This window comes from Pyxicephalus adspersus, chromosome 4 (genome assembly GCF_032062135.1).
Source record: "Pyxicephalus adspersus chromosome 4, UCB_Pads_2.0, whole genome shotgun sequence".
Lineage (NCBI taxonomy): Eukaryota > Metazoa > Chordata > Amphibia > Anura > Pyxicephalidae > Pyxicephalus > Pyxicephalus adspersus.
The window spans coordinates 102,149,831-102,177,641 of NC_092861.1; the positions used below are offsets into that span (position 1 = coordinate 102,149,831).

The window sequence follows — 27,811 nt, forward strand, 5'->3', positions numbered from 1 at the left end:
TATTTATAATTATTGTAGGATAGGAATAAATATATACACACACACATATACGTAAGCAGCAAAAGAACGTGTACGCGCTTGTGACTTTATTGAGAAAAAAAAAAGAGTTGTGCGATGTCAGGCCCGCAGCATCGCGCTCGTGCACACGTATCCGACAAGGCATGGGAAGCTTTTATATAGGCGCCTATGGAGAGGAGTTGAAATCGGTTAACTCTTGCCTAACAGGAAAGAAATAAGTGATTTAAAAATATGCTTTTTTCTTGCCGCACATAAATGTTTAAAACATTTAAACAGCGCAAACAATTTTTTTAGGGCTAAGGGTAATATGTGTGCCATTAGAAAGAATGATTTTTTAGGGGAACGGTGACTTTTAATGCAAGCTCGCCAGTGTAAAGCTGCCGGAGATGCGCGGCTCCGGGCGCGAGCTTTTTCAGTTGCTGAAAAGCGCGACGGCGTACGATTTCGGATCACGAATACGAATGCGCAAGCGATCATCGGATTCTGCTTGATGAATTAGGGCCAGTGTGTCTCTGAACACCTCAGAATTCATTCGGCTGCTTCTGTCCTGTGTCACATCATCAATAAACACTAGTGTGCCAGTGACACTGGCAGCCATGCACGCCCAAACTATCACACTGCCTCTGCTTTGGATCATGAACTGTTCTACGCCTTCTCCATACATTTTTCTTGCCATCATTCTGGTAAGAACTTAGCTGGCTTTTTTAGATGTTTTTGAGCAGTCCAATCTAGCCTTTCTATTCTTGAGGCTTATGAGTGGCTTGCACCTTGCAGTGCACCCTCTGTATTTATTTTCATGCAGTCTTTTCTTAAGGTAGACTTAGATATCGATACGCCAACTTCTTGGAGAGTGTTGTTCACTTGGTTGGCTGTTGTGAAGGGGTTTCTCTTCACCATGGAAATGATTCTGCGATCATCCACCACTGTTGTCTTCCAGGTCTTTTGGCAATGCTGAGTTCACCAGTGCTTTGTTTCTTTCTCATAATGTACCAAACCGTAGATTTTGCCACTCCTAATATTGTAGCTTTTTCCTCAGATTGGTTTTTTCTGTTTTTGCAGCTTAAGGATGGCTTGTTTCACCTGCATGGTGAGCTCCTTTGACCGCTGAAAATCTGCAGTTCAACTGCATCTGAGAGGTTTCATTTAAAATTATTTGTGGTAATGTACAGAACCAAAATTAGAAAAAAAGTTGTCCCTGTCCAAATATTTATGAACCTAACTGTATATCTCTGTGGTGGATGGTACCATTCTGTTCTGTGGACTTATCCGCTTGCAAACTTTGTAGGTGTGCTTTATCATAGGACCATAACCTTCCTTGTTCTCAATCAGGCCTCATCTGCAGTCATCCTGGGACTCCTATGGCTTCAACAACACTAGTGGCTAATTGGTCTACTCCAGAGGTCTTGGCTTGGGGCCCTTTTTGCCACTCCCAGTGTTTGACCAAGCTTACACCTCTCAAGCCTCTTGCTTTCTCTACGTCAGAGGTTGCTCTATCCATCTCAACCCAGTACATAGACTTACAAGATGTTGTCTGCAAATGCAAGGCTAAACAGCTTCCTTCCCACTAGTCCTATGACTGTGCAATAGACCTTAAACCTAATGCCACACCTCACAGAGGACAAGTATTCCCTCTTAGTTTTCCTGGGACCATGGATATGAGTGAATACATCAAGAAAAACCTGCGGAGGGTATTTATATGAAAGTCCTCTTTCCCTGCTGGCCTAGGGTTCTTCTTTGACTCTCCGTATTGATTATCATGGTCTGAATTCCAATGCCATTAAAAACTATTACCCCCTGCTGCTTATCCCTTTTCATTTAAACCATTTGCGTGTTGCCCAGGTCTTCACCAAACTGGACCTCCGAGGGGCCTACAACCTAAATCGCATCAAGGAAGGGGGGGGACCAATGGAAGACAGCTTGTAATACCGGGAATTAGCATTATGAGTAGTTGGTGATACCCTTTGGTCTCTGTAATGCCCCAGCCATCTTCCAACACTTCGTCAACTAGGTATTTTGAGACCTGCTATACATCTGTGTTGTGGTTTACTTGGATGACCTGATTTTTTTTTTTTTCTTCTCCTGACTTGCCCACTCACACACGGCATGTTCGTTTAGTCCTACAACAACTCCAAGACACTGGACTCTAAGCAAAGGCTCAGAAGTGCTTGTTTGAAATTCCCCACCTGCCCTGTCTGGGCTACATTGCTTTCAAAGATGGCCTCCCCATGAATCCTGAAAAGGTTACCGCTATTTCTAATTGGCCACTACCCTGCTGCTCAGTGTTTCCTGCAGTTCAATAACTACTACTGGCAATTCATTAGAAATTACTCCACGCGGGGACTAGGCATGTGTGTGGACAGGTAAGACGCTTCTCCGTACGACTCCCGTCCCATGCCTCACAACAGCCTAGAAACACTACACGGGTTCATTGCCAGTAGAATGGGCTCCTTGCCAGAGGACACAGAGGAGGCCCTCCCCCCCCCCCCCCCCAAAGATGGCGCCGTTCTTCACCATTCTCTGTGCACCCAGCTCCTTAGCTCCCTATATAGCTCAGACTCCCCTTGTACTACAGGATATCGAGTGGAAACCTGCAACCTTTTCCTGCTCCCAGGTTGAGACCTCAGTCCCAAGTGACCGTGGTAATGATGAACCTGCACCTCTCACTAAACAGGACCTACTGGCTTGCATGGGCGGATTGGAAACTACAGTTTAGGAGGAGATAGCTTAAGGAGGGATATAACCACCTGGCTGGAAGACCATGAAAAAGCAACGGCTGATCTGCTGGTCCAGGTGAACCAACCGACAGAGACTCAATTTTCACTCTATGCTATTACAACAGCTCCTGACTTGCCAGGACGACCTGGAGAATTGCAGCCGACATGAAAAAATTCACCTAAGGGGTATCCCAGAAGATTTCAATATCTGCAACTATTTAAACTCCCTCCTACACTCCTTGTAGGTCTCCTAATCTGCTTTAGAACTGGACCACATCCACCGTGTTCTGGGTCCAGGGAGTCGGGACCTATCCAGGCTCCCTGGACATTAGCCGCCGCGCCCTAGCCTACGACGTGCCGTCGTAATTATACTTTTTGCCTATTTTGCTGGTTCAAATTTGCCTTTTTTACACTGTTCTTATGTTGCTGGTTTAAAGTTGTTGGTTTTCTGTAATGTTATTTATGATGATGCTGTCTTATCTAATTCTGGTGCTGACCTGAATATATATAACCATTGTATGGTTTTGTTTAGTTGTTGTTTCCCCATGTTCATAATTCAATATAAGTGGGGTGCAGAATGGGAGGCCCTGCCCATGCCGTCTCAGGTTTTTAACCCCACCTCGGTCTCTCCTGAGTAGTGACTCTGATTGTTGACTGAATTCCCGCCCATTCCCGGAATCGGGCCCCCTCTCCCCCACCACCTGGGTAAATACCGTTTTAAATGCCGTTTTACCACTACTACTCCTCCCCCCCCCCTCCTAGGCCAGTAATCGTAAGTAAGTCATCCACTTACACAGGGATACACATATTTTGTGATTGTTTACTTCATTTCTTATGGAACAAATCAAACTGGTAACATAAAATGTCAAAGACCTAAATACACCAGAAATACATCCAGCTCTACTGTGTGAGCTGGCTAAATTAAGGGTCCAGGTGGCACTACTCCCACTTTAAATGTACTAGGATTCCTAAACTTTTTAATCTGAAATTTTCAGTGGGTTATCATTGTGGCACTGCAGGTTCTTGCTCATGTGGTTTATCAATACTCATCCCTAACAAAGTATCTTGGCACTTTCTTGACATGTATCAAGACATGAAGGGTAAAGTTTTATTTGTTAAAGGTATACTGGAAGAAAGACTGGTGACGGTGGGTTCCATATATGCGCCCCTGCCTAATCAGAGGCGTTTGAGTATGCTTGAGAGACTAGGGTTTTCCGATGGCCTTCTAATCTGTGGATGGGACTTTAACTTCACTCTGGACTCTTTGCACCGAAATATTCAGATCAGTTAAAACGGTGTGTGCGGAAACACCACTTATTGATGTTTGGAGGATTACTTATCCCTCTGGAGGGCATTATGCCTTTTTCTCTCATCCACACCGGATGTAAATTCTAGGATAGATCACTTTTGGTTGAAACATACAGACCTCTCCCAGGTCCTGCAGTGCACTATAAGTAACATTGCATACTCTGACCATGCCCCAGTCCTGCTAACGCTGACCCTAGCTTATGAGTCACCCAAGTCCTGCCAATGGAAAAACCGTTGGAAACTAAATAAGTCCCTTCTCTATGACCAGGTCGTAGTAGTGAATACATACTCAGAAATGAAACATTATTTTCGAATTAATAACTTGCCATACTGCGCCAGGATTAAGGACAAGCTAAAATTTTCTCCAATCTAAAATGCTTCTAGGAGCTGGAAGCAATACACAATTGAACTCTAGATAAAAGGATTGAAGAGGAACTGACCATGATACAGCAAAAACTAGCTTCATTTTTTTTGGGTAAAGCCAAAGCTACTCTTATAAAATGTTGCAGGTCCTACTAGGAATATAGGGATAAATGCGGGCGGCTCCTGGATAAGGAGTTGAAAGGGCTCTGGACACGTACACATGTTCCCTTTTTGACCTTTCTTTCAGGCACTAAAGTCTATCTGTTAAAGGACATTGCAGCAAAATGTAGGTATTACTTTGCCTCTCTATACAATCTCAGCCAGCTCCTCAGCTGATAAGAATTATTCTAATGGAGACCGAGAGCCCCTAGCCATCAATCTCGATCTGGAGGAATAGCAATATCTCTTGGATGGTTCCCCTCACAAGGTCAGCATTTTTCACTGACCATAAAAACCCCCAGCACATATAGTTCCCCCCCAGCCTGTTTTTGGGGGTGGGCTGCCCACCTGCTGTGATTATTCCGCCCAGCACACTTTCAGTAGCTCTGAACAGACACGGGCGAGGCTGCTCTGCTCGCTCTGTTCTCCGCTGATAGCTGAGAGAGAGAGAGAAGCATGACCCATTCCTCAGCCTTGCAGCTCTCTGTGTATAAACCTTCATAACCCCTAAACTGTATGGCATAATGACTTGTAATTTTCAGGGTGCACAGGGAACACTTTTATAGTTAGCACCATTCACAATTTCAGCACCCCAGTTTTTACAAATTTCATGATATGGGGATCAGAATTGTAAAATCTTGTAAAATGCAACATTTGGGTTGCAGTATTAAAAGCAAGTGTGCCTTGGAGTCCTAAATTGAAAATGCAAATTGGGGACCCCCAGGGCCACTTACATATAGAAAGGAGCATTGGGGAAGGCCCCTAAATTTTTTTTATTTATCTCAAATTTATCAACTGTCATAATGTTACCCATCTGCTTCTCTTATTTGAACCTCAATTTTCCTAGAATGGTGGGATGTACAAAGCCAAAAATTAAGGTGCGGGGGGGCACACCTTTTGATAACTCCCCCACACTAAAATTTAATTACTATGGCAAACGGACTGCCCTGTTACACATTACTGCCCATGTCTAACACTGGAACCCCAATTTCTCTGGAATGGGGAGGTGTAGGAAACTAAAAATGTATGGGGAACATCTGTGGATATCACCCCCTAAAGTTTTATCACAATGGCATCATTAATACATAAAAAAAATTCTGCCCATCAAAAAAAGATGGAGTTTAGTTACTAGTGGGGTACAGTCATGTGTAACAGGGCAGCGTGTTTTGATGGGCAGACTTTATGTAATGATGCCATAGAGATGTAAGTTTGGGGGGGTTAGCCACAAGTGTCCCCCACTTGCACCTATGATTCTGTTTACTTGCACCTCTTTGTTCTAGAGAAATTGGGGTTCAAGGTAGGGAAGCTGACAGTTTGATGGGCAGAGGATTTATGTTCTAATGATGCCATGCTAATGAAATTTTAGGGGTTTATACATCTGTTCCCCACTTGCACCTACATTTTCAGTTTGCTGCACCTCCCCATTCCAGATAATTTGGGATTTAAAGAACAAGCAGAAAGGACAGCAGAGTATTACAAATATATCTTGGTGAAAGGTAGGTAAAATATTTAGGGGCCCCCACCCCAATGCTTCTTGCTATGTAGGTGGCCCCACGGGTCCTTAATTTGCATTTTCAATTTAGGGCTCCTAGGTACACTTATGAAACTGCAACCCAAATGTTCAATTTCCACAGGTTTTTAAACTCAAGATCCCCCTATTTTGAATTTCTTGAAATTAAAAAAAAGAAATGTTGGTTATTAGTAGCTATGAGAGTCCCCTGTGTACCCTAAAAATTTTAGGTAATTACAACTAACAATTTAGGAGATCTAAAGGATTGATCACAATGGCCCTGATTCACCAAGCAAAATTGGAGGCTCGCTCTCACATTCGTATTCGCGATCCAAAATTGGAAGCCTTCGATCAATTCATCAACTAAGTTTCAGGCGCTTGCGTATTCGCGCGGAAGTTAGTAACAAAAATTATCTCGCTGCTGGAGCCGCGCATCACCTGCAGTTTGACACTGGCGAGCTTGCATTAAAAGTCACTGTTCCCCTAAAAAAGCATTCTTTCTAAATGTCACACATATTACCCTTAGCCCTAAAAAAAAATGTTTGTGCTGTTCAAATGTTTAAAACATCTATATGCACTAAGAAAAAAGCATATTTTAAAATCACTTATTTCTTTCCTGTTGGCCAAGAGTTAACTGAGTTCAGCTCCTCTACATAGGCACCTATCTAAACGCTTACGATGCCTGATTGAAGGAGCCGCCTGGGGGTAAATCTTGCTACTTTCGGCAGGCCAAACCTCGGCTTTGCCATCGGACTAGATTTTCCCACAAGCACAAACACGTCCTTGTTTGCTTCTATAGATTGTCTGTCTGGTTTCTCGTCTCTCTGTGTTATCCTAATTATCTAGGTTGCTGCATTTGGTACTTTGCTTACCCTTTAGCACAATAGCTATTTTTATAATTTTTTTTTTTTTGTTATGTTTAAATGTCCATTTTGCAATTTTGAAGTCAATGTTAATGCTATGGTATTGTGTTTGTGGCCATATTGTTTGATTGCAAAATTCTGCCTTTATTACCACTTTTCAATGTTTGTCCTGCGTAAATATTTTCTAATCCAGTTTTGCACCCTTGACAGGCCAAAATTGCATATTGGTTTGGTAAGTATCTTTTGAATGCAATATTTGTTGGGCCATTTTTGAACTATTTTGGCTTTACATGGAAGTGTGGGTTTACATGTGTTTTGTTTGTTCTTTTTAATTTTTTTTTGTCATTTAGTGTAAATTGAGTATGTGTTTTTTGTTTTTTTGTTTTTTTTGTGTTTTTATATTTTATTGTGACCTTTTAGCAAATGTTTCTTTTGAATAAAGTTGTTTTGTAAAATGTCCTTTGTTTTTTGGGGGGGTGTTGTTATGTGATCTCCTTTCCAATCTCCTAGGACACACAGTTTAAAAAGACAATTGTTATAGTTTTTAAGCTGTTCCTTTCTCTGAATTATTTGTAAGGATAAAAACAGCACAATTGTCTTGTTAAAACTCAGTTTTTGATGTGCATAGTTGTGCGCCAAACTTCAGGAGCGTGACGCTTAAAGTTGTGCACCTGAACTGCTTTATCAGTTGAAAAATGCACTGCACTTTTGCACAGTCCTCATTCAAGTAAGTTTGTATTTTTTTGTGTATATTGCTTGTTTTGCTTCATACGCACTCATGTATGTATAGACATGAGTGCACATAAAGCAAAACCTGTATGTATGCATTTAGATGTGTGTACATATTCATAGAAAAGAGAAATTATAAGAAGAAATAGGCAAAGAGGGCTTTTTGGGCCATATTGCTTCCTATTGAAAAGATTGCTTATTTGATCCTATGATTTCTAATATCATGGGCTTGGCTTGAATGAGTATGCAACTCAGCTGGACAACTAATTGACAGCCAGTTTGGACAGCAAGTGAAAGTGTGTTTGTATACAATAGTGCTAAGATCAGGCAGCACAGCACAATGACCCTTAACACTACCACAAATGAACAGATAAGTTGTGTGGCAGCAAATGTCAGACTATTTAAAAAAAAAAATAAAAACCATGACAATTTATTCAGAAAAGGACTATGTACATAATACATTCAAATACCAATATGTGACAATAGGACAAAGGCAACAAGGGGGGGTCAAGTAGGAGTTTGGTGTGAAAACCATGCAGACATTTGTACTCAATATTTGTGGAAAAATTGACAACACAGTGCTGAAGAATTGCTAAACTACAGAAACTGGCATTACAAACCAGGCACAAAAACATTGCAGCAACAGATGAAACTAACAATCATTACAAAATGAGAATTACAAAAAAATCACATCAATGCATACCATCCAAGCAAACTTACTTGATTAAACACACACACACACACACACACACACACACGTCCAGTTAAAATAGTACTAATGAAAATGCATATGTATTTATATTCACTTAAATGTATTTTGACATACACACACAAGTGAATTCACTAAATGTTCCTTAATACATGTATTATAAAATGTTTGCTTATAATCCTTTACTAAAATATTTGATTTCTCTAAAGTCAAACTAGAATGAATTGTTCATCAGGTCACAAATGTTTGTTCACATATTTTTTTTATACTCATAATATTGTGTGATGACATATTTGAAAGTGCTACTTAGTATATATCCAGCTTGATAGAAATTAGTTTGCAGTGTTGCAACCAAAAGAAAAATTAACAAAAAGGTGCAACAAATGTAACTATAAATGAAGCAAGTTTGTGATTGAGTAGAATTTAACATAAAAAAAGTAGCACTTACACAAAACAACATCAAGCATTAAAGATTCAAACTGACCTGTAAAATGGACTGGAGATGTGCACAGAACAGGGCGCAGGTGTGCGCTAATCAATTGCTATCACCTCACAATTGAGGTTAACATCTACTCCTGAATCGGGCAGCTGAAAATTAATCGCCTTGATTGGCATATTCGAGATCTGCTCATCTTTGTAGGAAACCGGCAGTCGTGTTCACTAGAACTCGGGCCCGACTTGCGCTAATAGAGCTTGCTGACCGGCGCGTACGCACGTCGAGCATACGCACATTTCATTGATGAATCAGGGTGAATGAGTTGTCAGCCTGCAGATTCTGACAAGCAGACTTTAAACACACAGCTATCACACTGCGGGAGAATAAATTTTACAGGAAGTTTTTGTTTTTGGCAGTGATGAGGAGGGCACTGGCTGTCCTGCCCCCATCTGGGATCACATGCTCTTTGTGTTACCTAGGTATAGCTCTAGGAGATGTCATCTGAAGGTAGGCTGAATTCACATAAGGTTGCATTTGCTGTGTTCACCCCTCACTTACCTCTCGCCAGGATCCACTGCTGCTTGAAAAACTACTAGGCCTGAAAAGCCCAGCACTTACCGCCGGTTACTAATCCCAGGTGCCTCACACCACCTGTTACCAATCCCAGGTTCCCAGCAGTTATCGCCTGTTACTAATCCCAGGTGCCCAGCAGTTATCACAGGTTACCAATCCTAGGTGCCTAGCGGTTGCCAAGTAGTCACTCAGGAGGGGCATTTTTTTACTGCTAATGTGAACTAAGCCTAGTTTGTTAAGCCACGTCGATCACACACTGAACCACAGACACATTAGCAGGGGTTACTGGATACCAATGGCATAAATGACTAGAAGCTCCAAATTTTTCCTGTGTCTAGCCCCGCCCACTTATTTTTTACCACCCGGCTACAGTTCCCCCCACCCGGCTGAAAAAAATTTCTGGGGAGAACACTGCAGCATCTACAGTCCGCTCATCACCTCAACTGTCAGCAGGCCTGTTAGTTCTTTTCATGGTTTGATTTTATCATTACTTTCAAACCTGGTCCTGCTAACTCCCAAGCATACACTCTTTCCCGCTCCTTTGATCCATAGGATTCAGAGACTGCTGCTGAGCCAGAGTTTAGCTGAAGAGATCCCTCCAGCCGGTATCCTAGCCTTGACTTCTATCCAGGAATCCACTATCCCTCCTGGTAAAACCTTGACTCCTCCTCTACTCTATACCAAAACCTTACATTGGGCACACGATTCTAAAATTTCTGGTCATCAGGATGTACACAGAACCTTTACTTTTCTCTCCCGACAGTACTGGTGGCCCAATCTTCATAAGGATGTGATAGACTATGTCAAGGCCTGAGCTGTCTTCCACCTGGGCCCCAGTAAGCCCACTTCTTCCACTACCTATTCTTACAGAACCTTGGGGGTCATCTGTTAATGGATTTTATCACTGATCTTCCTCTTTCTGATGGCTGTACAATTATTTGGGTGGTCATGGAACGCTTTTCTAAAATGACCCATTTTGTGCCTGTCCCGGCTTTACCATCGGGAGCAGCATTGCTGCCAATCTTTATTAGGGAAAATTCCTGTTTCTGAAACGGTTTCTGCAAATCATGGACATCTCTACAAAATTATTTTCGGCCCATCACCCGCAAACCAATAGGCAGACAGAGTGAATGTCTGCATTCTTCATGGTCTATTGCAAACATCTTCGCCTTCCGTGTCACTTAAAGCAGTCAGCTTCTTGTTACAAAAAGTTTGCTGATCAGAGTCGCTGTAAGGCACCTCTTTTCCAACCTGGGACAAAGTCTGGCTTTCCACAAAAAATATTTGTTGCAAGGTGCCTTCTCTCTTGTCCCTCACTGCTGGCTACTCCTGCACCTACCGTATTTTTCGCTGTATAAGACGCACCCAATTTTAAAGGAGGAAAATCTAGAAAAAAAAGATTCTGAAAGATTATTCCCCTTCTGATCACTCATGTCTGATCACTCTGTGCCAATTTAGCCCCTGCTGATCACTCTGTGTCAATTTAGCCCCTGCTGATCACTCTGTGCCAATTTAGCCCCTTCCCACTTTACCGTTACCGTGCGTTTCTCTCCGCGGGGGAACTCCGACAGGGCAGAGATCAGCGTGCTTCCGGGATCGCGGGGGCGCGTGTGCCGGCTTCTCCTCGCTCGGCTCTGAAGGAAGGAGGAGACACGCGCTGCAGCCAGGAGAAGAAGAGAGAAGAGGAGAAGCGCGCCGGATCGCGGTATCGGGTGAGTACCGGTATGTTCTTTTAATTATTTTTTAAAACTGTATTCGCCGTATAAGACGCACCCACTTTTCCCCCCCAGTTTTGGGGAAGAAAAAGTGCGTCTTATATGCCGAAAAATACGGTAATTCTTCTCAGGAATATGACGTCTATCAAATTTTGGAATTTTTATAATTTCGCACATGAAGCATATGTACCTGATTGACTGGAAAAGTTTTGGTCCAGATGAGAGATTGTTGAATCCAGCTGCAGAGGTGTCTACTTCTCTTCTTGCCAAGAGAAAGGGGGTGATGTCACACTTAACTCTTCCTTGCTAAAGCTGTCCTGTGCATGTGGGCAGTTCTGACCCTGGTTGTGCTAGTATCCCCCATCCCATTGATCATTCAGAAAATAGGCTCTTAATCATCACTTGCTATTTAACTAGCTCAGACACAGCACTCATGCTATGTTTGTGCAACGTGTCTCCACTAGTGCCAAGCCTCCTAGTTCTGCTGAGCATTTCCTCTACACCTGTTGATTAATTCAGTGCTTTCCCTGTCCAGCTCCTGTGTTAACCCCTTATTGCCCATTCTGGTTTTTCCTGCTTGTTCCCTTGTGCTTTGCCAGTGTTCCTCCATGTCTGTGGTTATCCCTGTGCCTCCTGTCACTTCCAGTATCTCCTGTGTTCTCCAGTGTCTGAGGTGTCACCGGTGTCTAGTTCCTGGATCTCTGGTTCTTGACCCCTGGCTTATTCCTGACTTTTCTTGCTTGCCGCCTGCCCCAACCTGGCCTTCTTGACAATTCTCCAGCCTAGTTATTTGGTACTGTGCATCATCCTTCCCACCCTGGTGTGCCCAAGGTCCGCAACCAGCAGCACAACATCCTCACCACTAGAGGCTCTGGAGAAGACCTGAATGCTGCTTACACTCTGCTCCTTGGCCCTTCTCAGGGCTCACACTACTTCTGTGCAAGCCGTAGCCCCCCTAGAGGCTCCATCTGCCCAAGCATGACATCCCCTGCATGCAATTTATCCCTGTGCCTGTAATCTCTGCTTGTGATGTGGATCTGCGGTTGGTACTGTACCTTATATTGCATATTTCAAACCTACCCAATTATAGTCCCCTATTGGTGAGAAATTATTGGTCTTTTATGCGATCTGACAGTTGTCTCTATGGCATTCGATGTACTCATTCTTTAACTATTAGGGTTACCTGTAGGTTCTCTCTTGTTCATGTAATTAGTTACATAGTTAGTCAGGTTGAAAAAAAGACATAAGGCCATCAAGTTCAACCACTAGGGAAATAAAGACATTTGAGATAAAAACCCTTTAGACATAGTTGATCCAGAAGAAGGAAAAAAAACCCTGGTTCAGTTTGCTCCAACAGGGGAAATTGCCTTCCTAATTCCATGAGGCAATTTGATGTTCCCTGGATCAATAGTCTGTTATCAGGAAGGTATTCCATGCTTACATGCACCATAAACCTTGAGCCTTAGATCTCTTGGCCTTTTGAAATCTAGCAAGAAAATCTAAAAACATTTTGCTCAAAGCATACCTAATGCAATCTACTTCGGTCAAAAGATAATTTTTGTACAAAAATAATGTCTTATTTCCCATACAGCAAACTTAATGCAATTAATTTAAACCCACAGGATGCACATTTTGTTGGCAAACATTTTGTGAGGACCATATAACACCACCTGGTGGTCTAGTACCTCAGGACCAGATAAAAATTTTAACAAAGGGACCACTGATCTCCACACAGCCTTGGCATAAGGGCAATTTCAAAAAGGTCCAGATGTGTTTCTATGGCCACACAGACTGACCTAGGACAGACAGGGGTAGCTACCATGCCCCTCTTGTGTTGAAATGCTTCTAGGAGTAGGCATTTGTATACACCCTGCCACGCAGTGTCCTTCAGCTCATTGGACAAGATCCGTCTTGCACTAATTTCCAAATTTGTTTAGATTTTTCTGTAGTAAAATTAGAAGCCAATGTTGCTTCCTCGTCAGATATTAGCAGAGATCTAAATTTACATGTATCTTGTAGTGTTGACATGCATATTTTGAAGGTTGAAAATGCGTATCCACTTTGCCAGAATAATGTAATGCCTTGGGGGCACCATTAGCACTAGGGCGGTTTGAGATGGATGGTGCCAACTCCTTTTCCTGAGGATATCACCAGTTGTACAGAATATCTGAGAAAGTAGGACCAGTTGTTTATTTTATTTTGCAGGCTTTTGAAGCAAAAGGAGAAGAAACTTGACCACAGAAAGGGTTTTAATGTGAGGTAAATCTCTCCCTCCATTTTGTTTGCTTTTGTACATTATAGATCTTTTGAGTTTTTTGCCAATTATTTCCAAAAAACTTAAAAACCATAATTTTTTAAGAGCCTTGTCGCTAGTATGAAAGACCAAGCACAGGTAATGCATTAATGGTAATCTTACGCAGATAAAAGTCAACTTTTTTTCAACTTTTAAACTAATTTTGCTTTAGACGACATGCCAGCTCTGGTGACCATCATTATTTTGTATCAAAAAGTACTCCAAAAATTTTTTGTTGGATTTTCTGATGCAATCTTTAGCGAATAGCAAAAACAATCTAATGTTTTTGCTATTCGCCTATATAGAAGCAATTGCATTTAATGTGGTTGAGCAGAAAGCCTGAACCCGCACAGAATAAATCTGTAACAAGTAAAGCCCTGTTCAAGGCAGCCTCAGTGGTACACACTACTATCACATCGTCCATGTAAGCTGACAATTTGACTGCATTCCTTCCTCCCCCAAGGATAGGAACTCCCCTAAATACTTTGTCCCTTTGCAGGGAGGGCAGAAGTGGAGAAGGCCAGCTTTTGTTTCCTTGTTTTCTGATACCATACAATATCTTTTCACTACAACTCAATATAGGGGACTTTTTAGGCACTCATCAAAAAGAAAAAAAACATAACTTTTATTCCAGCAATGAAAAGGTACATAAAAGAATCACACTCAAAAATAGCACAAATATGATAAAAGTATCACAGCTTTATAGTCTCACATAACCATAAAACTTTTAATGCGTTTCGCAGATGTTTCCACTTCTTCAGGAAATATTGTTGAGACCTATCAATGCAATACATTTCAAAATACATTTAGCAAACAATAAGATCATATTCTGCCTATATTATAGAATTTACATACACTTACTTATCTGTTGAAACCCATCAAAACACCACTCAGTGTGGATATTTCCTCCAAAGGAAACATTCAGTCAATCACCGGAGAGATCAGGCAGCACCGTAAGACACAGACCCAAGAGTATCATGCGAATTATAGGCAGGTATACCCATAAGCATTTATATTTAGTTTAACCCACCAAGTGGTAATCCTGAGTGTGACTGATTTTTGACAGATTTTTGTGTTTTTTTTTTTATTTAAAATGTATTATTACATTTATTAAATATTGGATTTATTTCGGTGAGTTATTCCTAATAATTTTAAATCTAAAATTTACTGTAAAATAAATTTCCATGCAAAAAATGTAACGCTTTTTGCATGAAAATACAGACATAATTAGAACGCTATGGGGGTTAAACCAGCTGCTAGAAATCCTATTGTTTTCCTTTTTAATTAAATTGGATTACCCAATATATATATATATATATATGATTATGTTTTTAGGGGGGTTACATAGGATATGACCTTTAAATATTTCCAATGAAAGAGAAAGACATCAACCAAGAAAGTATACTTGGGCTATATTCACTAATCAAATAGGCGATATCCTAAATAATTAATATAATTGTTCCAATTTTAAATATTGTAAAGTGTCAATTGCTCACCTCTTATGTCAATGGAGTTTCGTTCACTTAAGTATTCAAATGTGGCTCCCTTTAATTAAACTGCAACAATCGGTTTAAAATTCAAGCTTACCTGGTGCCTGCGTCTTACTTTACGGTTGCTCGGCTTCTGATGAAGCCACACGGCTGGACTTTTATGTACCTTTTAATTGCTGGAATAAAAGTTATGTTTTTTTCTTTTTTATGAGTACCGAAAAAGTCTCTTATTTTGAGTTGTAGTGGATTGTATATGTTAGTTGGGATGTGGCACCCTCTAAAAAGTTTTATGTGATTATATATGTAAATCTGACCATTACAAGAATTGTTAGAAACTAACCATATGATATCTTTCAACAAATTTAAGTTATCGTGTGCACTGCACTCGGGTACACCACAGGACTGATCAATGTAAATAACATTACCAATAATACGTTTGATGCGGTTGACCAAGATTTTTACATAGATTTTATAGTCAGCCATTTTAATTTCTTTTTAGTTCCTTGGGTGTCCTTTTTAATCAAAAATGCTTTGGATTGATTTTTGACTCCATTCCATGGGGTTGGCAAATTTGCATAGGTCCTGTCTTTACCTCTTGTATGCAAATCAGAATTTCTTTTTTATTGCAGGATTGTCAAGAATGGATGTGTTCAACTTCCAAATTCCCTTTGATTTTATTCGGTAAGCATTATGTAATGTGCAAGAGTTTGTGGTCTGAGAAGATTTTATTTGCTAAGGCTATTCTCTCAGGTGTTATAATTTTACCACAAAAGCCTAAATCTATGTGTGATTTACTAATTTATTGCCAGGGTACCCATGTAAAGCCAGGGTCTCCAGGATGCAACTGATGCCAGACATCCTGCAACTCAAAATCAGCCTGGATGTTTTTTTTAGCTGTTCTGCTGTTTTGACGGACAGCCAGAACGTTTCTCACCGGGCAGAAGCCAGTGAAATGAGAAAAGCCTGAAAAAAAAAAAGGGTTGGATAGTGTTAAGAAATTCAAAACACTCATGTTTTTCTGGTGGGCTGTAGATATTACATACAAAAACCTTTTTCCACAATATCCCTTTTATCAAGATACTGACCCAGAAGCAGGGTTTCCATTGTCTCCAGACCACATTGATGGGCCATGTATTCAGGATTCTCTAAGATGACATTAGTTAGGATGATGTTCAATGTGACATTCCTGAGGGCAAAAGATTTGACAGTTAAAGGCTTGCAAATATTTAACAGAGCAGCTCTACGTGTCTGGCTTTTTAGGCTCCTCACATTGAGGGACACAAACTTAAAAGGCCCCAGTTCCAAAAGGCAACTTCTTAATATTGTCGCTTGCTACAGTCACTAAATCCTCTTCCTCCTCTGAACTACTAATATCAGAATCAAAGTTTGACAAAGGTTGTATATCTGCAAAGCAATCATCAATTTTCTCAAAGGTGTTCCCTTGGTCACAAGCAATAAACATCTAATTACTACAGCCGCATTTAAAAATGGTCCCACTGTCTTCAATGCTAGACTGGGAAGCCATCCAGGTCCATCTCTGCCCTGGGGTCAATATGTTGAATCTGACAGACTACTCCACAGGGCCAGCGTCTCTTCCTTGGCCATCGTCACTGGAACCACTAGGTAAAAAGCCTCCATATCTTCCTCCTCCTCCATGTCATCTCCTTCTGAGATGACATTGCCAGGGCCTCGAGTACCGGTTCTTCCACAGGGGGAACAACTTCCTCCATCAGATTAAGTAGTAGCAGTGTCCAAAACCCCTGACCACTATTCCTTGGCAGCTGAGGTGTCAATGGCAACATCGCCATATGACCTCCCAAGGCCGAGGCTGCACAGCCGCAGTTTCTAAAAAGATACAAAGGACTTCCACAGAGATTACATGAGGGTTTTGACTTACAATCTTTAGCTTCATGACCAGACCTATTAAACCTTTTACAGAATGTCAGATTTGCCTGACAGGATCTTTCAGTATGATCAAAGACTCTACACCTACGGCAGTAGAGAGGCATGCCAGGATAGAAGGTATAATCTCCATCTTTGCTTAAGGAAAAAGAGGAAGGAAGGTGTATCCTCCTAATCCTTCTGGATCTGTTTTGAGTTTAACTCTAAACTGAAGTTTTGGATCCAGCAACCTAAGCCTGGAACTAGGGAGGTAAAAAAAAGGCCCAGCAGCCAATGGCAGGTAAAGACTGAATAATCTACTCATTGGCTGCAGCACCTACTCCATGGCTACAAAGATGCAGGTGATGATGCAGCTTGCTGAGCAGATGTTCTGTGGACAGAGTGGTAACAGATTGCTGGGTCTCGGTTCTGATATGTTTCGCCTTGAGGCTTCATTACGGGATGATGAGATACGATAGTATAGGCTGTATAGATGTAATAAAATTATACATATACTGTAATTATACAGTTTTAGGCTGTATAAGTGTATCATGATTACTGTAAATATACATATAAATATATTGGTTAAATCATTAAATAGGGCAAAGTAATGCAAATACACATATACATACACACAACATAAGTGAGCCATTGGACAATATTGTAGGAAGAAAAAATGTGTGTAATATGTTTGCACATAAGTACAAGGAGTCTGAGATAAGGCATAAGTTTGGTAAATTCTATATCAGTGATTTTGATCTGACAGAAAGATAGTTGGTGTGTATATGTACATAATGCTATTATTGGAGATGTAGGAAAGGCTGTTGTGAGTTCTAGAGTATGGTAAAAAATCTGGGTAAACTTTAATTTTATGTAAATTTGATCACATCTACCAGAGTTAAATTAGAATTTATAGATAGATAGATGTAAGCAAGCTGGGTTTGAATGGGTATTTATCTCAGAGTTGGGTTAAGGGAATAGGAAGGAAGTTATATGTGTAAATTGTTGTCAAGAATGTGAGCAGGTAGCCTGATTGGAGAGAAGGGGGTGCCAATAAATAAATAAATAAATGTATGTATGAGTAATATAGTTGGGTTATAAGGTAAATATCAAATGTCCATCATATGTTGGTGGTGGCTAGTGTTGGTAGAATAGCTCACTATTTGATTCGACCGCTATTCGGTCGAATAATGCATAATTATTCGCGTGATCGAACGTTGAATTCGAACTCCAATAAAGTCAATGGGGGATGTTTTTCTGGACTGTGTAGAGCTTCTACAGCCTATAAATACATTTAAAAAGACATCTCAAGACTCCCCCAGCTCTGCACAACACTGTACAAGTAAAAAAAAAAAAGGAAGTTTTTTTACTGTTGCTGGCAAGGCCATTTTATGGGGCGGTCAATGGAACATGCCGGATTTTATACGGTCTCTGAGTAGAGGCAAAGAGGGGCACAAGGGGGTTCCTCTGGTCCAAAAAATTAGCCACCAGGTTTCACTGCTCCGTTACAAGCCATACACAGGCTTCTGAGTACAGGCAGAGGTCTCTGAGGGGGGTCTTTCAGTCAAAAATTAGCCAGCTACACAGCGCTGTTATATATTACAAGTGACAGGTGGCAGCAGCAGAAGGTAGAGGCGGTGGGCTCTGAGACGAAGCGGGGACCACACTGGTAACTGGCATCTAGAGCTGGGTGTAGTGCATCATCAATGCCACCTAGATGGCTGTAATGCTATATATTATGAATGGAGTACTGACAGGTGGCAACAGCAGGAGGCGGAGGCAGTGGGCCCTGGGACGGATCGTGGACAGCATTGGTAACTGGCATCCAGAGCTGGTTACTGGGCAGGCGGCAGCAGTAACAGCATGAGGAGGAGGTGGTGGGCCCTGAGAAGGAGCAAGGACGGCATTAGAGGTTGAGGCCATCACCTATATGGACAGTGTAGAAGCTGTAGCTATTAGAGACATGAATGGATGAAGGAGATTCCAATCCGTACCTACTATGTAGCGAAACCATATGAAACGGAATGGGCTTGGCGGAATCAGCGGGAAAAGAACACCCTGTTGAGCTTGAGTCTAGTCTGGCATCTAGAGCTGGGTACTGGCCAGTGGGCAGGCCACAGCACTAACAGCATGAGGAGGAGGCGGCAGGCCCTGAGACATAGTGTGGCCAGCATCCCACCCAAATATTGTTTATGAATATGTAAATAGATATGTATTTATGTGTGTGTGTGTGTGTGTATATATATATATATATATATATATATATATATATATATATATATGTGTGTGTGTGTGTGTGTGTATATATATATATATATATATATATATATATATATATATATATGAGTGTGTATGTACAGGTATGTGTGCGGGGATATATGTATATAGTACAGGGATATATGTGTATAAATTACCACATTTATGCAGATAAATATTCCTAAAACAACACACTGTCCCTACAGTGGAGGTGGGCCCTGAGACGTAGTGTGGATGGCTGTGTTACTCCTCCTGCTCTTACTGCTGCCGCCTGCCCACTGCCCAGTACCCAGCTCTAGATGTCAGACTAAACTCAAGCTCAACAGGGTCTTTTTTCCCCGTTGATTCCACCAAGCCCGTTCCCTTTCATGTGGTTTCGCTACATAGTAGATAGGGACAGATTGGAATCTCGTTCATCCATTCATATCTCCAATAGCTACAGCTTCAACATTGTCCATATAGGTGATGGCCTCAACCTCTAATGCCATCCTTGCTCCGTCTCAGGGCCCACCACCTCCTCCTCATGCTGTTACTGCTGCCGCCTCCCCAGTACCCAGCTCTAGATGCCAGTTACCAATGCTGTCCACGCGCCACGTACCAGTGAGGCAAGTCATAGTCGTCCATCGTCGGAAGCTGCCTGTCACCACAGCTATGCCTCAACAACCGCGGACCGCCACCACGAGCACCAGCTCCAGAGCACCTTTCGTCCCAGTTAGATGTTCGCCCGTGTGGGCATTTTTTAATGTCCATAGTGATGACAACACTATGGTCATCTGCAAACTGTGTGCTCAACACTTGAAATGAGGCAAAAACCCAAACAAACGTGGAACAAGTTGCATGAGCACACATTTAAAAAGCCACCACCCGGTAACCTGGCCGGAAGACCTGGTCAAAGCACAGAGCTCTGTGCGACCACCTCCGCCCAAGAAGCAAGCTCAAACTGCTCGATCTTCCTCCGCTGCCTTTCCTCCTTCTGCTACCAAAGTTACCCATGCTGCTGCCAGCAATTTGAGTGGGGCATGTAGCTGAGCATTACCTTTTTCAGGCTCCACCAGCAGTGAGCAGGAGCTGCAACGCAGCTGTTTGTCGCATTGCTAGCAGTCAAGATCAGGCATCATTGCCATCCCCCACAACTTCTACCCCATCGTCCAATCTTTCTGTGGTTAGCATTAGCAGCATCCAATCTTCCATCTTCCAATTGCACAGCTGATTGCGTTAGAGCTCCTCCCTTACCGGCTGGTGGACTCCAATGCATTCTGTTACGCATTCCTCTGCGTGAACCCACAGTACGTTATGCCTAAGCGACAGTATTTTGCAGAAAAATGTGTTCCTGCTTTGCATGAAGACGTGCAGAGCAATGTGTCCATAGCCCTGCAGCACTCATTTTCTGGCAAGGTTCACCTGACAACCGACAGTTGGTTGAGCAAGCATGGAGTGGGAAGATATATTTCCTATTCAGCTCACTGGGTAACTTTGGTGGCAGCGGGGGAAGATGCAGCTCCAGCAAGGCCTGCATACCTACCTCTGCCCAAAGCACATCGCCATGCAATCTTCTCCTCAACCTCCACTTCCACCTCCTCCTTTGACTCTTGTGACTCAACCTCTTCCTCCAGGGACACTTTGCCGTGGAGACCCAGCACCTCCCATTCGGCAGCATCTGTTCACCGCCAGCAACAACTTGCAGTTTGCTATTTCGGTGCATAATTCAGACGTTGCCACGCAGTCCTAAGGTTGTGAAGCCTGGGTTCCCTCAGCCATTCTAAGGGGGCAGCCATTGAGAGCCTTGCGGAAGCAGGAGGACATATGGCTAACTCCCAACAGACTTCAGCCAGGCAATGTCGTGTGTGACAATGGGGCCAATCTGCTGGAAGCCCTGCGTTGTGGGAAACTCACACACGTACCTTGCCTGGCTCACGTCATGAATCTGATAGTACAGCGCTTCCTTAGGAATTACCCAGGCCTCCAGCCACTGTTGCTGAAGGCCAGAAAGTTCTCGCGCATTTCCACCGGTCATACACAGCCAGTGCCAGATTGGTGGACTTACAGCGAAATCTCAACCTGCCAGTTAATTTGTGATGTGGCCACAGGTTGGAATTCCACCTTTTACATGCTGCAGCAGCTAGCTGAACAAAAGAAAGCGGTGGTGGATTATGTGGCAGTGCACTGTATTGTCACCTTTTGAAGAGGCGACCAGGATGATCAGCAGAGATCAGGCCTTTGTCAGTGACACCATCCCCATCATATGCCTGCTGGAACAGATGATGGTGGATCTCAGACATGACACAGAGTGGAGGCTGCATCAAGAGATGACGTTTCAAACATCATCTCGGACATGCTTGCCTACTAGGCATAGTGCACCACAAATCCAGGAGGAGGTGGAAGAGGATGAGGAGGACATTGTAGGCATGGGAGAAGGGGAGAAAGGGGCAGAGGAGGATATTGAGGGTACATGGCATCCACCCAAACACAAGGCGGCATGTTCCATGGATGGCAAAACCAGGCGAAGAAGGACGACCCTGTGCTGCTGTTCGACCCACAGGAGTGTGGTTCCAGAATTACCTCAGCTGTTGGGAGTTTGAGCCACATGACAGCCTTCATGCAGGAGTGCATAGCCAAAGATCCGCGTATACAACACATAAAAACAAAGACTGACGACCATTGGATTGCTACATTACTGGATCCACATTATAAGCCGGAGATACAACAACTCATCTTGCCCAAATACAGGGGACCTAAAATGCAGCACTACCAAGAAGTGCTTCTAAGGTACTTGTGCTCAGCCTTTCTGGCTGCCAGCAACAGCAGCAGGGATCTCCTTTTACTCCACCCCCTCGTGGTCCTCTACCTCTACTCTGTCTCTGAGGTCTATAACTTGCAATGGAGCTGTGTAACTGGCTAATTTTTTTTACCGAGCACCTCCCTCAGGGCCCTCTGCCTCTATCAACTTTGAGGCCTATATCACTTGTAATTGAGCTGTGATTCATAATTAAATATCTGTATTTTTAGTATAGAAATACATACAATTTTTTTGTCCTTTTGGATAGATAGCAAGTAGTATCAAAAATAAATATCTGTATTTTTTTTTACAGAAATACAGAAAATTTTCTGATTATTTTGATAAATTGCAAGTGGTATCAGAATTAAATATCTGTATTTTTTTTAGAGAATACAGAAATTTTTCAATTTATTTTGATAGCAAGTGGGTATCAGAGTTAAATATCTGTATTTTTTTACAGAAAAGTTTCTGTTTTATTTTGATAGATTGCAAGTGGTATCAGAATTAAATATTCATATTTTTTACAGAAATACAGAAATGTTTCTGTTAATTTTGATGGATAGCAAAGTGGTATCAGAATTAAATATATGTAATTTTTTACAGAAATACAGAAATTTTTCTGTTTATTTTGATAGATTGCAAGTGGTATCAGAATTAAATATCCATATTTTTTTTACCCTACCTCTGGCTGCGTGTATGTAACACACTGACTGACTATTTATCTATCTATCAATGTATCTATCTATCTAACAGTGAAACACTCTACCTATCTGAGTACAGTAGATTTCAGGACTCCACCAATACAGTACAATCCAACAATCTATCTGACTAATAGTGTGAGTGTGACAGTCTAGGTAAAGCACTTTTTTTTACTTTGACAAAGCAAGCCAAGCAGCACAGAAAGGTTGTGATGCTAGCAAATCTCTGTCAGGAGTGGTAAATGCAGGCACGCCTTGGCCTTATATAGGCCAATGGCTGCCTGTGTGGCATGCAGTGACAGACAGCCAATCGGCTGCCTGCCACAACAAACATAAAGGGGAGCATCGCTGCTGTTATTGGAGGGCCCCAGGCATCATGGGGAAGGTCCCTAGGCATTGTGGGAGGGTCGAATTCGAACAGCCATATTCAGGTCGAACATTAGGACGACCCGAATTTGAACAACACTAGTGGTGGCTGGGGCAGTGTGGATTACGAATCTCTGTGGGTATTCCTTACATGAAATGTGCAGGCAGCAGTTGTTTCAGGGTCCCCTGTGGGAGATGGGAGTTGATCCAGGTGGACCCCTAGGGATGCCTAGGGGATAAAGATAGTTGCAGACTTGCCTGGGCTGTAGAGTCTGATACAGAGAGGTAAAAATAATTGCTTTGGATAGAAGTACAAGCATGCATTGCACAAAAATTGAAGGGTATTTGTCTTTAAAATAGACCCCCTCCCCCCTGTAATATTGAATAAATATTTGCCTACGTGCATGTCGGTACCTGTCAAAAGGGATCTGGCATTGTTGTCAGTAATTTGGTTGGTGGAGATTAAGTTACAGGTTGGATCTGGTGTATACACACTGCATCTGATATGAATAATGTATTGAATATAGTGTGGTTTTATGAATATATAAATTAGTGCTAATTTTAGGTATGTAAGGTGCCTATGGGGGTTGTAAGTCTACAGGTATGAGGTAAATCAAGGTAAAAAAACAATAGATAATAAATAATTAGGTGGATACCAATATGTGTGTATTCTGGTAGCAGAGCTTAGGTAATTAATATTAGTTGGTTTGTAGATATGCAAGTGTACAAGTAAATGTTATACTACAAATCTACTAATCAGAATGGTAATGCAATGTGTATAGAATAAGGAGTGATTTTCAACCCTTGTGCCACAAGAGATTTTCAGGTGTACCGTGGGAAATTAATAAATTACCATTGTCGAGTGTCTGTGCAGTATGGACTGGCAGAGTAATGTAATACTTTTCCATGTCAGTGGGATGGCAGTAGGTGAAGGGTTAAATAGAACAAGTTATATAGTTTGTATGAATACCAGTATGCTGAACTGTTACACTAAAGGAAAAATGTTACTGCATCAGCTTTGACTAGATAAGAAGTTGTTTTTACCTACTCAGCATAACTGCATATGTAAACTATGCCTTTTGTCTTCCGGTATCCTGTATGTATAAAAAAACGTTTTGTCAAAATAAAGATTAGAGAATATTCCTAAGACCACACTGTGTGTGTGTGTGTGTGTGTGTGTGTTATTGGGATATCTCTCCAAACGTCTGTCTCTGTGGATGAAGAAGTCAGGGTGCATTTGAGGAACTAGAAGTAGAAGCAGATCCTTTCAGCTGGGGGCTCGTTCCGGAATAAAGCACACAGGAATTCGGTAAGTACGGAAAGTCCCTGCCTTGAGGCTTGGGAATTCCGATCCTTTCCGAAACTCTCTGTTGCTTCTATCCTGAATCCACTTAAGATAGACTAAAAGGGAAAGTATCCATCTTTAGGGAAGATAGATTTTAAACTGTGGACTTATTTGAGAAGTCCCCAGAACTAAATAGACTACTGGCCAAATCTAAAGAGGAATTCTTTAGGGAAGAATTTAACTATTGTCTGCACCCTGGTTTCTCGTCAGCCAATTTCTACCGCTTCTTATCTGTCGCTTTCTTATAGTCTCTTTTATGTTATGATGTTATGAAGCATTAAGTAATTTATTTTTGTGCTGAAGGTAAGCAGGAAATATTGTGAAAACTGTACTAACTTTATTGTGTGTGTGTGTGTCCTGGGGAACCGTAAGATACGGGTCTTGTCTGCAAAGAGGCGAAACCATGTATGCCAGTTTCAAGTGCCCCAATTTTAATTGCACAATATCATGGCCTTGGCCATAGGGGAGCACAGGCAACCACTGACCTCATTAGGAAAGATTTTTTTATACCAAGCCTTAGATCAAAGGTACAGTCCTATGTTTCACGGTGTATTATATGTCTCAGAAACACCCCAAATAACTCAAAGAATGCCCAACATCAGCATCTGAATTACCCGACTTTGCCATTCACTCACTTACAAATTGACTTTACCCATATCCCAAAGACAGGAAGAAAGCAGGGGTATGCCCTTGTAATTGTGGATATGCTCTCTAAATGGCCGGAGGTTTTTCCTACTACCAATGAAACCGCACAAATTGTGGTAAAGATTCTGTTACAAGAGATTATCCCCAGATGGGGATGTCCTGTTCAAATTAACTCAGATAATGGCCCAGCTTTTGCGTCCAGGGTATGTAAGGAGCTTTCCAAAGCCCTTAGGATTGACTGGAAGTTCCACCTCCCTTACCACCCTCAGAGTTCTGGGATAGTAGAAAGAATGACTAGAACAATTAAAGAAAAAATAAGGAAAAATACTGGAGACACGTTCACTAATTGGAAAAAGTTTTTGCCTGTAGCCCTAGCAGAAATTAGGATGCAGCCTAACAAGAATACTGGTTACTCACCATTTGAGGTCCTAATGGGAAGACCCTTCCCCACCCCTTGGGGTCCAAAGGCCCCCGTGATAGAAAAAGGGGATCCAAAAGTAGTACAGGCAGAATATGTGAGGAAACTTATAGAAACTTTAGATCAAATTGAAAAAGATGTTGCTCGTGCCTCTCCTATCTCTTCACAGGAACCTACACATCCTTTCCAACCAGGAGATGTGGTGATAGTCCAGCGCCTAGCAAAAGGACAAAAACAGACTGAGTTCCCGTTTGGACCACCCACCAGAGTGGTAGCAGTCACCAGAACAGCAACTTTCACAGAATAGGCTCCAATCTGGATTCACGCTAGTAGAGTGAAAAGGGACCCTGAGGCTTCTTCTCCGGCGTCGACCAAAGACAAAGAGGGTGAAGCAGGTGTGAAATCCCTGAACAAAGAGGGGAACTCAGAAGAACTCTCCCTGAAAAGTGCCTTGCCACAGGCTGAAGATGATGACCCCACAATATTCTGGGAGATTTGTTTGTCTGTTGATAATTATTAATCTTTGTGTTTTCTTGCCAATCTGGCTTATTACTACTTGTATTTATCATCCAGAGGAGATGAGTTTCTTACGTGCACCTAATAATCAGTCAGTATCTAAAAGAGCTCAGGAGCAAGATCCCTTTGCTCCCGGCCCCTTTTATTCTGAACAGAATAGTATAGTCAGGATGGCAAATGCCCTAAATGTTAGCTCATTGTGCCTTAAAGACTTACAGAGCTCATGGGACCTTATAAAAACATGTGTTATTGCTGTGCCTACACCCGATGAATCCCTCCTTGAAGTCTGGTCGACTACTAAAAATACACAATCTTTTATTCCCTTGTATGACTTCTGTGGGGAATGTCAGAAATTAGGAAATAGCAGGAATAGTATTAGAATAATTACTACTAATGTGAATGCAGCAAAGCCCTTTTTTTACCTTTTCCCAGGATATGACCTTATATTATGATAATAGAGACATAAAAGAGGATTACCTAAGAATAGTGTACATGATTATATTAATGACACCTGAAAAAAGAATAGTAGGATTGCTAGCTCCCTGAATAATTCCGTGAGTTGTAATAGGACCATTGTGACTCCCAGTTTTATCTACAATATAATGCTCCCTATGGGATGGTTTTTGTCATGTGGTAACAGCACTTACACTAGCACTTATATATTCCTGCCAATGTTATTGGAGGTCCCTGTGCATTATCCAGGCTGACTTTGGCCCTTCCCAGTTCACCCCTTTGTCAGGAGAGCTTACAGATCGGTTACCAAGACTTTATCAGAAAACTGTGACTCTACCCCTTCTCAGCTGTGCAGAAAATACAAGTTTGGGGGCCTCTATATTGGGAGTGCCTGGACTGGCTTTATATAATACTCATACTAAAAATTCTATTGCATGTGACTTGGCTAAGTCTCTGAATCATACTTCTACCGCCTTATCAAACATGCTTTTAGATCCACAAGGAGTAAGAGGAGCAGTGCTAGAAACTAGATTTGCTGTGGATTATTTGTTACTTAAAAATAATGTAGCGTGTCAGGATTTTAAAGGAATGTGTTGCTTTAATTTATCTGACCATTCCAGATCAATCCAGTCCTATATTCAAGCATTACCTGAAATTGCCAATATTATCAAAAAGGATGTTGGTTCATCCTCTTGGTGGGACTGGTTATTGAGCTGGCTGCTGGATTTGAGTTGGTTAAGAACATTATTTATCAGTATTGTAATTACAATTGCTTCCTTGATTATCTTATGTTGTTGTATCCATTGTTTCCCTTCCCTCATACAGATATTCTGCACAATGTGTCCAAAACCCACAGAACCTGGACAAAAATATGCTACTTACCTCTCTATGATAGAGAGAAGATAAGTCATATTCATGACCTAAGAGGGGATTGAAGGCTTAAATAGAACAAGTTATATACTTTGTATGAATAACAGGATGCTGAACATCTGTTACACTGTGAACATCTGTTACAAAAACATCTGTTACAAAAATGTGCCTGCATCACTTTTTACTGGATAAGGAGTTGTTTTTACCTACTTAGCATAACTGCATATGTAAACTACGACTTTTGTCTTCCTGTATCCTGTATGTTTTAAAAAAGTTTTGTCAAAATAAAGATTAGAGAATATTCCTAAAACCATACTGTGTGTGTGTTATTGGGATATCTCTCCAGACGTCTGTCTCTGTGGATGAAGGAGAAGTCAGGGTGCATTCGAGGAACTAGAAGTAGTAGCAGTTCTTTTCATTAGGTAGCTTATTTGCCATGTTTATTCTTAGAGACAAGAGATATAGGTACAGAGTGTCATTTTTGATTTGTGGTATAGTATTTATGGTGACAATGATAACAGTAATGTTAGTACATATAATTAAACATAAATGATAAACCTAGTACATAAGGTAATATGGATGTAGGTATTGTATGATAAAACAAAAAATGTTGATTGTTACAGATGAGCAATAATTAGATTCAGAGATTATTGGGAAAGCATGGGTCCCCAGAAGAGTTGGAGGGGGGGGGGGTAAGTCTGATGAAT

At 41.7% G+C, this 27,811-nt stretch overlaps 1 long non-coding RNA gene across 1 annotated transcript; it reads left to right on the top strand.

The window, feature by feature from the left end:
- Positions 1-10,869: 10,869 nt before the first annotated feature.
- Positions 10,870-27,408, top strand: LOC140329092 (uncharacterized). Its single transcript, XR_011920421.1, has 3 exons — positions 10,870-13,356; positions 15,510-15,561; positions 25,435-27,408. It is a non-coding gene; the product is annotated as an uncharacterized lncRNA (long non-coding RNA).
- The last annotated feature ends 403 nt before the right edge of the window (positions 27,409-27,811 follow it).